The 15,960-nt window shown below is 36.9% G+C and overlaps 1 long non-coding RNA gene across 4 annotated transcripts in view; it reads right to left on the reverse strand.

Moving 5' to 3' along the window:
• Positions 1-3,044: 3,044 nt before the first annotated feature.
• The window catches only part of LOC112668730 (uncharacterized), a 32,935-nt gene continuing 20,019 nt past the window's right edge, over positions 3,045-15,960 (reverse strand). For 2 of the 4 annotated variants that reach the window (XR_007405354.1, XR_007405355.1), the window contains 2 exons: positions 9,711-9,826; positions 3,045-5,105 (listed from right to left, as the gene is read on the reverse strand). This is a non-coding gene — a long non-coding RNA (uncharacterized LOC112668730). The remainder of the gene's footprint in view (positions 5,106-9,710; positions 9,827-15,960) is intronic. The other 2 variants (XR_007405357.1, XR_007405356.1) reach the window with 1 other exon arrangement.

The raw sequence follows: 15,960 nt of genomic DNA on the forward strand, positions 1-15,960 counted from the left end.
GCAAGTAATCTTGCAGGGTATTTTCAATTCTCAAAAAAAATTTTTTTGAAAGTAAGCTTTGACACAACAGGAAATATTAGAGCTATTCCAAATGCCCATTAAACATATCATCAACCTGTCTGAGCAAAGCTGGGATTGCTCCCTGGGAAGCAGTAATATTTCCAGAAAATAAAAATGTAAATATTCTTTTTTGCCCGATAACCTGAATACTGAAAGTTACAAATTAATTACAAACACAATAGAAGAGATAATTTAAAAGATGGAAAGTGTGAGTCTATTTTCCTAGTTCTTCCACTTGTTGGCTTTGTGAGCCTAAAAGAGTTACTTAACTTCTCTGCACCCATGGTTTGCATTTTAAAATGAAAAGAGTAAATATAGTAGGCTATTTTTTATGTAAGAGAAATAATGATATAATACACTATGTATGAACCTATGTATGTTTATTTTTGCAAAAGGAAACACAGGAAGGATTGTTCGGAGATAGTACTTGAGAGGCTGTGACCCTTAGTTGACCCATAAGTGGGACCGGGGCAGTTGGGAGGTTCCCCTCCCCAGTTTTCCTACAGTGGGAGCTGTTTTCAAGGATGCAGCCTTCAGATAGTGCTGTGGTGTTGAGACCATCTGCACAGTATATGTGACTCAATGCTGTTAAGCCTTTAAACTCTTTTTTTTTTAAGATTTTATTTATTATTTCATGAGAGACAGAGAGAAAGAGAGAGAGAGAGGCAGAGACACAAGCAGAAGGAGAAACAGGCTCCATGCAGTGAGCCTGACGTGGGACTCAATCCTGGGTCTCAAGGATCAGGCCCTGGGCTGAAGGCAGCACTAAACCGCTGAACCACCCGGGCTGCCTGCCTTTAAACTTTTAAGATGCTGGTAGGGAGGCACGGGGACCTACTCGTCTTGCAGCCACTCAAGACAAGTCTTATAACTATGTAAGTTCCCTTTGCTTATTAAACCTGCCACCTACCAATCTGGAATGGTCTGCTTCTTTCTTCGCTTTCTCCTTGCCTTCCCTGTATGGAGCCAGCTTGTGAACCAACAAGAATAAACCCAAAACTAACAGGATTGTTTACCTAAAGGAAGTGGATGGGAATGGGATGGAAGGAGGGCAATAACTCACTCCTCTGAGTATTTGATATTGGATGGTTTTGACTTTTGGAATCATGGTCGTGTTTTATACAAACAAAAAGTAAAATAAGAAAATTACCAAGTACAAGAAGGGAAATCCTAAAATCAAATACAAACAGAACTAGATGTATTTAATGATACTTTGAATGTATAATATCACCAAGCTAAGGGGGAAATAAAAAGAAAGAACCCATGTAACTTTTCAATACAGTATTTTGACTATATACCTCAAACTAAAATAAAAAAGAACCTTAAGTAAATATTGAATTCTAGTTAGTAAGGTGTTTTTTTCCTCCACCATTGTGTGTTAGCAATTTTAAAACTACTTTTTATATATTCTAAGATTGAGCAAATAAATAAATGTATGAAGGATGGGGAAGCTAAAATCAAAGCTGTGGCTTTGGACTAGAGTTGAAAGTATCGGCATAAACTCATGATTTCTGACATAGAGATAGACAGATTGATAGATAATAGAGGGAGAGAGATGTGTATATTTACATGTACATACATATATTTCCTACTTCTGGTCCACTCTGAGTCTGGAAGCTATGATACAGCAGTAGTAGTGAGTCCATCTAATGCCCAGATTGGAGTTAGTTTCTTTCTTTCTTTCTTTCTTTCTTTCTTTCTTTCTTTCTTTCTTTCTTTCTTCTTTTTTCTTTCTTTCTTTCTTTCCTTTCTTACCTTTCTTTTCTTCTTTCTTCTTTCTTTTTTAAAGATTTTATTTATTTACTTGAGAGAGAGAGAGCGAGCATGAGCAGGAAGGAAAGGATAGAGGGAGAGGGAGAAGCAGACTCCCCACTCAGCAAGGAGCTAGGACCCAATCCCAGGACCCTGAGATCATGACCTGAATTTAAGGCAGATGCTTATCTGACTGAGCCACCCAGGCACTCTGTAGTTTCCGTATATCATCTTCTAATTAAAGAAACCATAAGTCCTTAGAGAAATGACTGATTCCAGGTCTGGGGCTAGGAGAGTACATGATAAAACTTGAAATTTTGTTGTGCCTTGTGAGAAGGTCATAAAGCTAAGTTAAAGGAGCACACCTGGCCAAATAGGGGACAATGTGAATACCAAACAGAATAATGGCAGTAATAGATTAGAACACATGAATTAGGAAAGAATCCATCATGAGTCCATGATGATATGCCAAAATAGAGATAAACAAGGAAAGATCTTTTCTTTAGAGAAGAAAGCTGGCTAATAGATGTAAAAGAAACAAAAGAAATTAGTGAGGAAAATTACCATCTTGCAAAGTCAATGTAATAATTGATTCAGGCAAGAATTATCAACGGAGGGGATCCCTGGGTGGCTCAGCGGTTTGGGCCTGCCTTTGGCCTGGGGCACGATTCTGGGGTCCCCGGATCGAGTCCTGCGTCAGGCTCCCAGCATGGAGCCTGCTTCTTCCTCCTCCTATGTCTCTGCCTCTCTCTCTCTCTGTGTATAAAAAAATAAATAAACAAACAAACAAATAAATAAATCTTAAAAGAATTATTAACGGATACTAGCATCATTAGTTTATAATTTATTGGTAAACAGAATATTCAAATGGTTTCAAATGATCTTTTCATAAATCTCTCATTTGCAAAGGGAAAAATTTACCTTTACAATGGGAGATACAAGGATACTACTTTTGTTTAAGAGAGATACAGCAACCAAGAACAAATAACATACATAAAAGGGCAAGGAATAAGAGAGACCAGCTCTCTCATCTAATGTACAAGATTATAATATAGAACGTTGTCATTGCAACAATACAAGAAATAGGAATATGAGATGCAATATTTTTTTTGAAAAGATTAAACTCTATGTGTAGATGATATGGCTATGTGCCTAGAAATTCAGGAATAATCAAATGAAAAGCTATTTTAATCAATATGACAATTCAATAAGGGAGCCAGAAACATAACCAACAACTTAAAAATTAATTTTATACACATCACAAAATGTTAATAGAGAAAGATTGATTCACAAAGGAAGCATAAATTAACAAATGACACTCTGAATATGTGCAAGACTTGTTTGAAGGAAACTTCAATTATCCAGAAGGACACCATCATGATCCCAATGGGACAAGCCAATAATGTAAAGTTAACCATTCTTTCCAAATTATTCCATAATTTAATTCAATGCAACGTTAATCAAAGTTCAAGTTCTCAATGTCCTTATTTTAATTTTCCAAGTTTATTTTATCAGAAGACAAATTTAACAAAAATTGCCTATATATATTTGAACAGCATTAGGAATATGAAATTTATAAACATAAAGTTAACTTGTTGAAGTGTACATCTCAGTAGTTTTTAGTATTTACAGAGTTGCAATCATCATCAAAAATCTAAGTTTAAGACTTAGGATCTCAAGCAGAAACCTTGTATCCATTTTCAGCTTCATTTTTTAAATGATAGATTTATTGAGATATAATTCACATACCATAAATTTCATCTTTGTAAAGTATTAATCCAGTGATTTTTAGTGTATGATAAAGCTGTGCATAGATTACCACTAATTCTAAAACATTTTCATCACCACAGAAAGAAACCTCAATTCCATTAGCAGTCACTCCCTATTTCTTCCTCCCTCCATCCCTGGCAACCACTAATCTATCCTCTGTCTCTATGGATTTGCCTATTCTGGACATCTCCCTATAAATGGAATAACAGTATGTGCCTTTTTGTGTCTGGCTTCTTTTGAAAAAGAAGAAATGGAAGAGTTTTGCCTGATATCAAAACATACTGTAAAATAACAGTACTAAAACAATGTAGAATTTTGATAGAAATAGCAAAACATATCCCTGGTGATTAGTGATGTTGAGCATCTTGTCATGTGTCTGTTGGCTATGTCTTCTTTGGAGAAATGTCTGTTCAGGTCTTCTGGTTGCCAGAGGGAAAGTATGTGGGATGATGGATGAAATAGATAAAGGGGATTTAGAGTACACTTATCCTGATGAGCACTGAGTAATATATAGAATTGTTGAATCATTATATTGTACACCTGAAACTAATATAGCACTATATGCTAAATATACTTGAAGAAAGAAAGTCTATAATGAATCTCCATTCTCTCTCTCTCTTTCACACACACACACACACACACACACACACACACACACAGACCGCCACTTAATGCTTGATAATGGTGGCATTGCAAGCCAATAGGAGAGAATGTTAATAATTGATGTTAGGACAAATAAAGGCAAACATGGAAGAAACAAATTTAGAGCCTTCTCTCATATCACACACAAATTTGAATTGCTATTAGATTAAATACTTAAATGTAAAAAAAACTTCAGGGAAATACTATTATTATTAAAGTGGCAAAACTTTCCTTCACAAGATGTAAAACACAGAAGACATATATAAAAGGTTGATAAAATTGAAAATACCAAAATTCAAATGTCTATAATAAACTACAGTCCAACAAATAAAATAAATGTTCATACAGTCATACTGACAAGAATGAACAATAGAAGAATAAAGAAATACATGGAGGAAAAGAGATAAACCTTCTTTACAGAAGAATTTCAAATAATAAATATAGTTTATTTTCTTAGTTTCAGGAGGTGGAACTTAATTTCCTTTCCCTTAAGTATAAGCTGGATTAGTGATTTGCTTTTAAAAAATAGAGAATGGAAAGGGAAAAATAATGACTTTACAGTGGAGAAATCTGGCTGACATCATCTTAAGTGAGTAATGAAGACTAACATCACTATTAGTAAGTCATGTGGATATCATGTATCCCCAACATGATGTTGTAAGAAGGGAAATTCACTTCCAAGGTATTCTTCAAATCCATAACTCCAGTCAAATCATGAGAAAATAATAGACAAACCCAAATTAAGAATATTCTACAAAATACAGGTAAGTACTCACCCAAAGTGTCAACGTCATGAAAAATAAAGACTGAGAAATTGTCACAGATTGGAGGTGACAAAGGAAACATGATGACCAAGTGCATCAGAGTGTCCTGGATGAGATCTGGGACCAGGAAATGACATTATTAGAAAATCTGGTGAAATCTGAATAAAATCTGTAACTTAGTACTATCATACCAATGTTAATTTCTTATTTTGACAAATGCACAATGATTATATAAGATATTAACATCAGGAGAAGCTGGGTGAAGAGTATACAGGAACTCTTTGTTCTATCTTTGCAACTTTTCTGTAAATCTAAAATTATCTCAATATTTAAAAATGTTTAAAATCTTGATAATAAATGGAAAATCCCGACCACAAATAAAGACAATAATACAATGACAGAATGGAAAGAATATTTTATATATATAAACTGAAATACATAAAGAGCTCCTACAAATCAATAACAGAAAGGCAAACAATCTGGTTTGCCTGGACAAAGAATATGAAATGGAATACAAACAGAAGGAGAAATTCCTACGACCAATATTTTTATGAGAAGACTCTAAATAATCAGAAAAATGCAAATCAAAACAAAGAGACATGGCATATGCCAACATAGACATCAAAAAATTAAAAGGAATGCTAATAATGGGGACTGAGGGGCGTGGGAATTTACTTTAGAGAGCTTATGGGAATTAAAATTGGTACATTTTTTAAATTATTTTTTTATTTTATTAAAAATTTTTTTATTGGAGTTCAATTTGCCAACATATAACATAACACCCAGTGCTCATCCCAAGTGCCCCCCTCAGTGCCCATCCTCCCACCCACCTCCCTTTCCACCACCCCTTGTTCGTTTCCCAGAATTAGGTGTCTCTCATGTTTTGTCTTCATTTGGGGAATATAAAAATTAGTGAAAGGGAATAAAGGGAAAGGAGAGAAAATGAGTGAAAATATCAGTGAGGGTGACTAAACATGGTGCAACATTTTTTGAGGACAATTTGGCAACATCTATCAAGTTTAAGCTTGGGATATTCTTTATTGAACAAATCAACCATTGGGAAAACATTCTAGAGAAATACTCTCACTCATGCACAAGTATATGTGTACAAGGATGCTAGTTGAAAGATTGGGTCAGAAAATTATAAACACTCTAAATGTCCACAAAGGAAAATATTCAGAAAAATTAATAATAATATAAAGGCCTAAAAAGGAGAATTGAAAATAAATAAGTGCATGGATATATGAAATACCATGTGTCTCTAAAAGGGAGGAAAGAGATAGATGGTAAATGATAGATAATAAATAGATAAATATACATAAATGATAGATCCATAATAGGTGTGTGTTTATTGCCTTCTCTTCCTTTAACATGATTATTGTCCCTGTGATTTCAGAAATATAAGCAACACAAAGAGGGATGGGTGGTAGAAATAACATACTTATCTTATATAAAGCTTATTTCTTTACTAAGATATGAAATTTGTTAACTCCAAAAAGACCGGTGTCTCCTTGTCTTTAATGATCTTGAAATAGAAAGAATATATCATCATTATTTTCACTTTAAATGAAATCAAAGATACTTTGCATCCTGAGTGATGCTGGAAGAAAGCTAGTGCTTTTGTGTATCTGTTTGGCATTTGTGTGGATATATACTCATTGTTTTGCATGGGTGTGTCTCCGTGTACATATCTGGTACTTTGTGTCTGTAAAATGTGTGTGTGTGTGTGTCAAAGTTTATTTGTGTGTCTGTGTTTTAAAGAGGCGCTGCTTTTTACCTGTCCAAGAATTGTACAAATCCTCTGCTATCCTTCTTTCCTCGGTCCCCTATCTCCACCATGACAGCTGCATTGGCATATGAATGTGTATGCTCTGGCCAGATTATTCTGTCCAAGTGGCAATGTTAATTTTTTTGAGCAGGTATGTTCCAAACTCTACCAAGGGGAAAAGGGAAAGAATGTTTTCATGCCCTATTTACAGCCATTATCCAGGCCAGGCTCAATTTAAAATATTTTATTCTCCCTAAAAATCAGGAAAACAATCTTTGTCAGATAATGTACCTCACTTAGAGCTTCAAAAGATATAGCCATTAAGTCCATACCAGGGGATATTATTCAGCAATAGAATGGCCCCAACATCTGATATTGACTGCCACATGAATAAACCTCAAAAACATCATATTCAGTGGAAGAAGTCGAATGCCAAAGACCACATACTCTGATTCCACTTACACTAAATGTCCAGAAATGACAAATTTATAGAAACAGAAAGTAGATTAGTGTTGCTTGTGGCTCAGGGGCGAGAGCAGCGATTATTTGCAAGTGAGCATGATAGATCTTTTGGAGTGATAAAAATATTCTAAGACTGGATGTGGTGATATTTGCACAGCTTTTAAATTTACTAGAAATCACTGTGCACTGAAAATGGGTGAATGTGATGCTATGTAAACTATACCTCAATAAAGCAGTTAAAGATATTGATAAAATCTTAGAAGAGTCAGACTACGCTGAATTTACATTGCTAGGGTCTATATGGTACTCAGTGCCTCAATGAGGCCTACAACTAGACTATATCCTCTATTCACCCAATGAGAGTTGCTGTGATTTCACATTTAATCGGTTATTCACTCATCCACTGGAAAGTGCTCAAGGCAGCAGTGGCAGCTGGTTGCCTTCAGCCATGGGCACATGGAAGCTCTTGCTTCAGTCCCTTACATGTACCAATCAACTGAAAACAAATAACAACCATCAGTTATCAATACACAAAGAGGCTTGGACAAGGTAGGCAAAAGCATGGTTCAGAATAATCATTCATATTATTATTGGGCAAAGAGCAAGCCCAGTTAGAATTGTCCAATTTATAAATCAAATAACAAGCAGGAGCAACAATAAAACTAAAGACTAAACATCTTGCAAAAGAAAGATAGGGAAAAATATATGGATTATTGTAATAGATCCCATATCCTGGCCACAGAGGCAGAACCATGTTGAGCCAATCTCTTCTTCACCTTTTGGCCATGCTCACTGATGCAGGGATAGGAACATAACCAGGCTACCTCTACCTGAGAGTAGAAGCAGAAGATAGAAAGACTGCTGATGGCATTGTGCCTCTGAAGTCAGCTTCAACCCTGACTCTCCTACAATTAGGTTATGTGAACCAATACATTTCCTATTTGTACTTAAACTGGTTTGAGTTGGATTTCCATCAGTTGTAACCAGAACATTTTCTGATATAAACTCACATTGGAAAAAGAATCATAGAGGAGAACAGGGATTCAATGAAATAGAAGTTGAAGAAGAGACATAGTACTTCAAAGAAGCAATAAAGCCACAGAATGGGATGTAAGGGAAGCTAGCAGACTAAAAAGACGGCAGAGAAACCTAAACCTGCCTCAAAACTAAAAATTCAAACTAGAAACAGCAAAAAGTAGAACTGGCCATGTAGGAAATTATATCAGGAATATGGAGTTCAGGCTTGAGGGTGAAAAATCATGGAGAAAAATCACACAAGGATTAATAAAACCACTTTTTTTTTTGAGACAAAAAAGATGGCCTGCCCTGCAGAGTGAAGGGATCCATAGATTCCAAAAGAAGAAGCGATGGAGCCATCACCGACATTTACACAACAGCATGCAAAAGAAACAACAACTTACAAAGGAAAACAAACTAGACCAACCTCAGAATAGTATAGAACTACATATATGATCACAGAAGATACAAGAATATGCACCAAAAATTCTATACCAAGCATCATCTACAGACAAAAAGGTATAATGGAATTTAAAATGACATGGGAAGCATTGATCATATACTCTTTGAATTTCTTTGTCTTGTATTTATAACTGGCTAACTGAAACTGTGCTATATTTGAATGTGGATACACACCTAGTAGTTGTAGCCTAACACCAATCAGCTGTGTGAAGTCAATACTGGAATGTCCTCTGGTGTGTGAATGTCTTCAGGGATCTATGCCATAAGGAAACAGGTGAGAGGCAAATGTATATGAATGTAGACCAAAAACGATCTAAAAGTCTGAGCTAGACAAATTTAAGGAACAAAGAAATTTCAAAGGCATTAGGCCACAGAACTTACCTACTCATCTACCATCTCTGCTCATGGGCTATTTAAGAGCTTGACCTAACTGACCATTTTTGACACCAGGAGGGGAAGAGCTAAACACTTTAAGCCCCTGTTCCAGCTCAGTCATGTGAGGCCTTGGCAGCCTGTGGTTGTCTAATAGTTCCAGAGCAAATAACTAGAGATCCGGATTTGTCCCTCAACCCCTTCCCAGTTATAATTATGGAATCCAGAAATGGCTATGTGTCAAGACTAGATTTGAAGAAATGGGTGGGAAATATCAGAAAGGGAGACAGAACATGGAAGACTCCTAACTCTGGGAAACGAACTAGGGGTGGTGGAAGGGGAGGAGGGCGGGGGGTGGGGATGACTGGGTGACGGGCACTGAGGGGGGCACTTGATGGGATGAGCACTGGGTGTTATTCTGTATGTTGGCAAATTGAACACCAATAAAAAATAAATTTATTATTAAAAGAATAAAAAAAGTAAAAGAAAAGAAAAGAAAAAAAAAAAGAAAAACAAGAATTCCCCAAGATTGTGGAACTCCAACCAAAGGAGTACCCTGCCTTAAAAAATAGGACAAATAGAATGAAATAGTAGTTGGGGCCTTATTATGATTTCAACAATTTGTATCCCAATAAATATACCTGTGCTCCAAAAGCCTGGCTGTACAAAGAGCTCCATTTTGTCCACTTTAGGCAGATTTGGAAGAGAACTGGAAATCTGTGGTCCCACCCTGACCAGGGCTACAATTATAGAAGTCCTAATGGAGATATGATCAAATATGTCAGGAAATCTAAAATAAATGCTCCCCAACTAAAGAATTTACTTCAAAGTGTAACCTAGCCCAAAAGAAAGAGAAGGAGAAAAGAGCAAAAAGAAAAGAACTCACAAATGGAGAAGCTATGGCATTAAAAGGGTACAGAAACTCTTGACTCCATTTAAATATACTATTATATGTAAACAGATGTCTGTGTACAATATATAGATATGTATGGTATATTACTACACAAATATATAAATATATATTTATAACATATATAAATATATATTTTATAATATAAAATATATATTTATATTTATTAATATGCACGATTAATATATAATTACATAGATTCATCATAGTCTAAATAATTATAGTATCTTGATTACAAACATGATGTATCTGTATAGTTCTTAAATGAAAAGATAAATAATGTAAAAAAAAATTTTTTTTAATTTATTTATGACAGTCACACAGAGAGAGAGAGAGAGAGAGAGGCAGAGACACAGGCAGAGGGAGAAGCAGGCTCCATGAACCGGGAGCCCGACGTGGGATTCGATCCCGGGTCTCCAGGATCGCACCCTGGGCCAAAGGCAGGCGCCAAACCGCTGCGCCACCCAGGGATCCCCAAAAAATTTATCTTTAAGACAGAAATATAACTCAGAGGACATTTGAAAATAATGAGAAATGGGGCTAGAGGTGGAAGAAATAAGTTGCTAATTTTCATGCTTTAATTGTGAGAAAATAGAAACTTCTTGGTTTCTTTTTTTTTAAAGATTTTTATATATTTATTTGAGAGAGAGAGAGTGCATGCATGAGCAGGGTTGGGGGAGGAGCACAGGGAGAGGCAGACACCCTGCTGAGCAGGGACCCCAAAGTGTGCTCAATCTCAGGACCCTGAGATCATGACCTGAGCTCAAGGCAGATGCTTAACCAACTAAGCCCCCAGGTGCCTCGGAAACTTCTTGGTTTCTGAAGTTGTTACAGTGGTGTTGGTGTTGGGATCATTGATTTTAATAACCAAACTCCTATTTAGTAATACCATAGATTTTTATGAACTAAATGGTTGTCACTCTCCTGGAAAGTAAAATGATATAATGTATCAAAGGTCTGAAATACTTTTATAAACTTTGATTCTGAAATTCTATTTTTGGAATTTTCCTAAGAGAAAATAACATGTGTACACAGTTATACACAATCAGATGTACAATAATTTGTATCCAATGCTATTTACAGCACCAGTATGTGTATGTGCAAGGGGTCATTCAAATCCTGTACAATCAGGAGGGTGCCAGTGTAAGTTATGATTCCAGCCAGGATACTTCTGAGTGTGAAAGGCAGTGCTGTTAATAACTACACCAGGAGGACAGGTGCCAACAGGGATGGTGCCAGACACCAGCATGTACTACAAAGTACCATAGACATATATGTTACCTTTATAGTCTATAGTCGGGGAAAAATGAGTTACTTCAAAATCTATTTACATTTTAAGAAAAAACATAAGGGCAATGAACAAAAAGAATGCAAGATTTGGGGGGTCCTCCAGCTTATATAGGCTGAGATGCTGCCATTCTAGCATTGCAGGACTAGAGCAACTTGGAAGGCAATTTGCCTGGTTGCCTTTCATGACTCACCTGCTCACAATCTGCTGCAAGACCCCATGACTCCTTCATGATTCTCTGCTATCCATCTAAGGCTCTTTTCATCCAGAGTTTTCTTAACTTTTAGGGCATCAGACAATGTAATGGTATCTTAACCACACAAGGAATTAAACATCCAATAAAAGAAAAGCTACCCACTAATAGGAGGCCATTCCTTTACATACATATCAGGTAATGCACCAAAAATGACTACATACAGAGAAAAGCTCTTACAGAGTTTTGTCCCAAGTGTTTTGAGGCTCAGAAGATTGTCTCAATTAGCCAAGCTTGCCTGAAAGATAAAGGATCAGGGAGGCTCTTAGAGAAGGAATATTGAGGTAGAGTCTTGAAGGAAGTCTTCAGATGCTTGGATTTCAAGAAATCTTAGTGTATTTGATGCATGAAATGTAAGTTGAGAGCAAAAGAGAAGATTCTATCTAGAAAGGGCAGATTAGGAGGTGCATGCATCTTTCCACTCTACCATCTCACACGATAATTCTCAGGTTCCAAGCATGGCACCTAACAAAATCACCTCTGCTTATGTCAGAGGTACTAAGTGTTTGCTGGGCAAAGAACCACTTGTGTTTCATTAGATCTCCATGTGCACAGACTCCTTCAGCATAGATGACAATACCAGACACACAACTACTCCAAACCACATTTGTCCTAACTCTGATGTGCCCAGGTGAAAAAAATGTATTTCAGATGCAGCTGCTAGGAGATCAAGGAGTGACGACTGCTCTTCCACCTCCCTCGTCTGCTCAATGAGAAGGGGAATTAGCAAAAGTTTTATTCAAGTGGGAACATTCTGAACTCTTTCCAGTATTAGCAGACACAGTGAGGCTGGCCTACGGGAGTGGTGTTAATAGCAGTGTGTTGTGGAAGATCTCTGAGAGGATCGGCATTTAGAAAATAATCTCCTTTTTTTAAATAATAAATTTATTTTTTATTGGTGTTCAATTTGCCAACATACAGAATAACACCCAGTGCTCATCCGGTAAAAAAAAAAAAGTATTTGCAACATAGTACCTTCACCCCAATGTTCAACAGAGACTTGACAGTCCTCAGCCAGCATAAAGTGTATAGATGGGCTGCCTTTTGAATGAGAGGTTGGACAGAATGGCAAATAAAGTCCAATATTTAGGATGCACATCTATGGAAATAACATAAATGACTAGGTTCATTCCCATCAGAAAATAACCAAGCCAAAGTTTCAACCAATATGATTATTTTTTTAAACCAGCATATCAGTGCTTTTGTATTGAAAAAGACTATGCTCCTTCTCAAGCATGTTATACACTTACTTTAAGGAAACATTATTAGTCAAAATACTTGTGCAATTCCTTTTTTGGAATTATCTTCATTACTAGCGTAGGAGCCACATTAGAAACCTTTTTTATAACAGTGCAATCCAAAAAAAAAAAAAAAGTTCCCGACCTCGAAATATTGCCTCTCCTCATTTCTCATGTTGTTTACCACACTTGTCTCTTATTAGAAGTGTTAGTTACTGGCATGGATAAACTCATCCCTAAAACAGACTTCTTGGCCTCTGTGAAACCACTAAATAGTTAATAGTAGGTTTATACAAAAACTACCATGGGCTCTGAATGAATCATTTCGTATATAAATTTTGGTGTTTTTGTTAAAAAAAATCAGTTTCATAACTTTCTAGTATTTTATTATGGATATGTGAAAAATTGATGTTAAGTATCATACAGCAAAACCAAAACAATACACTTGGTAGTACTTGACAATGAAAAAAAAAAGAAAAAAAAGGAAAATAATCTCCTTACAGTTGGTTTCGACAAAGGAACTCAACAGTAACATTATTGTAACTGCTGAAGTTGTAGCTAATATACAGATCTAAGGCTGATTTTTCTTCTCTGCCTTGAATCCACTTGTTACCAAAACATGAAATGGGCAGAATTCAGGGGCTTAATAACCATAATTCAATTTTACTTTGTTTCCCACTGCCTCTTCAGAGTTTGCTCAGTGGGAGAACTGACCCTAGATGAAAACTCACTCAGTGAATTGCTTTCTGATCTCTCATAGATCATATAAGATCCTAAAAACATTTAAAAATTCTGTATTTAGAATCTCCACTCAGAAATTAAAATTCTGGTCCCTTAAAATAATCTAGATGTTGTGCCCAAGATTGCGATTCTGAGAAACCACCGAGGAGCCAACACGGATGCAACCGCACCGGGGGTTTATTTGCAAGCTCGAGCTTGGGTCCAAGTATACCCGACACAGTGGAGCAGGGACTTGGACCCTGAGGTGGGTTACAGCTGGGTTTTTATGGGCTGGTCTAGGGGATTTCCAGAAGGGGTGAAGGAATTTTTTTTTTTTTTTTCTCATTCCGATATGAGGGAAAGGGTGGGGGAGTTTCTTAAGCTCTGTTGTCATTCCGATATGGGACTTTCTGTCAAGGACGTTCTGCGGTCTTTCTTGGAACTGACTTGGGCTACAGGCCGCAGCTATTTACTTTTACTTATCTAGGGGTTTAAGATGGCTGCCAGAGGTCTTATCTCTTTCGGCCTCCACACTAGATTCCAAACCTGATTCAGTCTTCCCGGCTTCCCTATTTAGGGCCTTCTGCAATCTTTCCCTTCTACCTCTCCTTCTGTCTACTAGCCTGGTTGCTGACCTACATTTGCTTTGCCCTGGCAGATTTTGTGAACTGCCTCATTACTAAGCAGCTGCCTTAACCTGTCAGGTAGCAGCCTGTGTCCTGCCCTTTGCCTTCTTGGTCCACTTTGTCTCTATCTATAGGTGATAGGTACTGTGCTGTCAAGAGTTTCACTGACATCCTCTCTCTTGATCTGAGATTAAGGGGATGTACCTTCCACCCTACACCCTTGCTCACAGCCCATTAACAGCTCTCTGAAAATCAGTCCAATCTAAAATAAACTCCCTTTGATGCCCAGCAACTGAATCTTTTTATACTCTCAATGTCGGTGAAGAGTTTAAGAATCATGTAACTGGTTTTTACTTATTTCCTTCAAAAATTTTCATTTTGGTTTAACACCTCATTACTTGAATATAGTTCAAGGACCCTGCAGCATTGCCTGGGAGCTTATTAGAAACAGAGAATCTCAGGCCCCTGTCCCAGACCTACAAAATCAAAATCTGCATTTTAGCAAGATTTCCAGGCAATTTGTGTGCACATTAAATTTTGAAAAGTGCTGCTTTAGGAACTCTTCAACTGTTTTTTGGTGTCTCAGTCAAAACTTCCTACTTAATATTCTGTTAACACATTTATGGTTCAATATCCTAATGTAGCTTTGTGTGTTCTATTTTCAGAAAGGAAGAATGCTTTGCAAGTCTATATCTCAAACCATCTAAAGAACTAAAGTAAATGTCTTTCTATTGAATGCAAATTGTCCTCTGTTACTTCCAATTCAACAAAACCAAAACCAAAGTCATCATTTTCCCCCAAATTTGACACTCTTCCTGACTCTTCTTACCTATAAATCTACCCATTCCTTAAGACCTGATAAAGGTCAATATCCTCCAAGACTTTTTTTTTTTTTAGATTTTATGTATTCATTCATGAGAGACACACAGAGAGAGGCAGAGACACAGGCAGAGGGAAGAGCAAGCTCCCTGCAGGGAGCCCAATCCAGGACTCGATCCCAGGACCCAGGGATCATGACCTGAGCCAAAGGCTCAACCACTGAGCCACCCAGGTGCCCCTCCTCCAAGACTTTTCTTGATCATTTCAGCCCACACTGATGACTCCCCAGTCTCAACTTACACACACCATATCATCCTTTAGCACTTATTATATCCTGCTATTTTTCACTTAAGTTACACTGTCCTGAATTGGTATTTAATTTTTTATCCATTCAATAATATTTATTGAGCACTTATTATGTGCCAGTCCATGTTCTAGAAGCTGGAGATATAGTGAAAAACAAAACAGATTGATGTTCTGCCCTCGTGAAATGCATATTCTTGGGGAAGAAAGAGACAAAAAAAAAAAAAAACAGATAAACAGATAAATATATAATCTTATAATGATGACTATCAAATTGAAATCATGAGTCCCAACCTCTCCCTTTCAATGCAGTCAAATAGTCAACTCTGCTCAGTATCTTCACTTGACATGCATCTCTAATTTAACATATCTCAAACTTTTGATTTTCATCCTAAGACTCTCTTTCCCTGTGTCCTCTGTCTCAATAAATGGCATCTACATTCCATAGTCCTCTTTCTGTCCACTCGACTTCTACTCTACCACCAAATCCTGGTAACTCTGCTTCTAAACATATCCAAAACACCACCATATCTCCCCAACCTCCTCTACTGCATCTCTGACCAATAGTTCCCTTGTGCTGTGATTGTAACCACCTGTCAGATCTCCTGCTTTCAGCTCCATCCCTCTACTATAGTAGTACTCAATGCAATAGCTCAAGCAATCCTTTTACAGGGTAAGTCTGAGCATCCCTTAGCTGAGACCCTCTGATGGCTTCCCACTGCATTAAGAATTAG

Source organism: Canis lupus, chromosome 23, assembly GCF_003254725.2.
Source record: "Canis lupus dingo isolate Sandy chromosome 23, ASM325472v2, whole genome shotgun sequence".
In the NCBI taxonomy this organism is placed as follows: domain Eukaryota; kingdom Metazoa; phylum Chordata; class Mammalia; order Carnivora; family Canidae; genus Canis; species Canis lupus.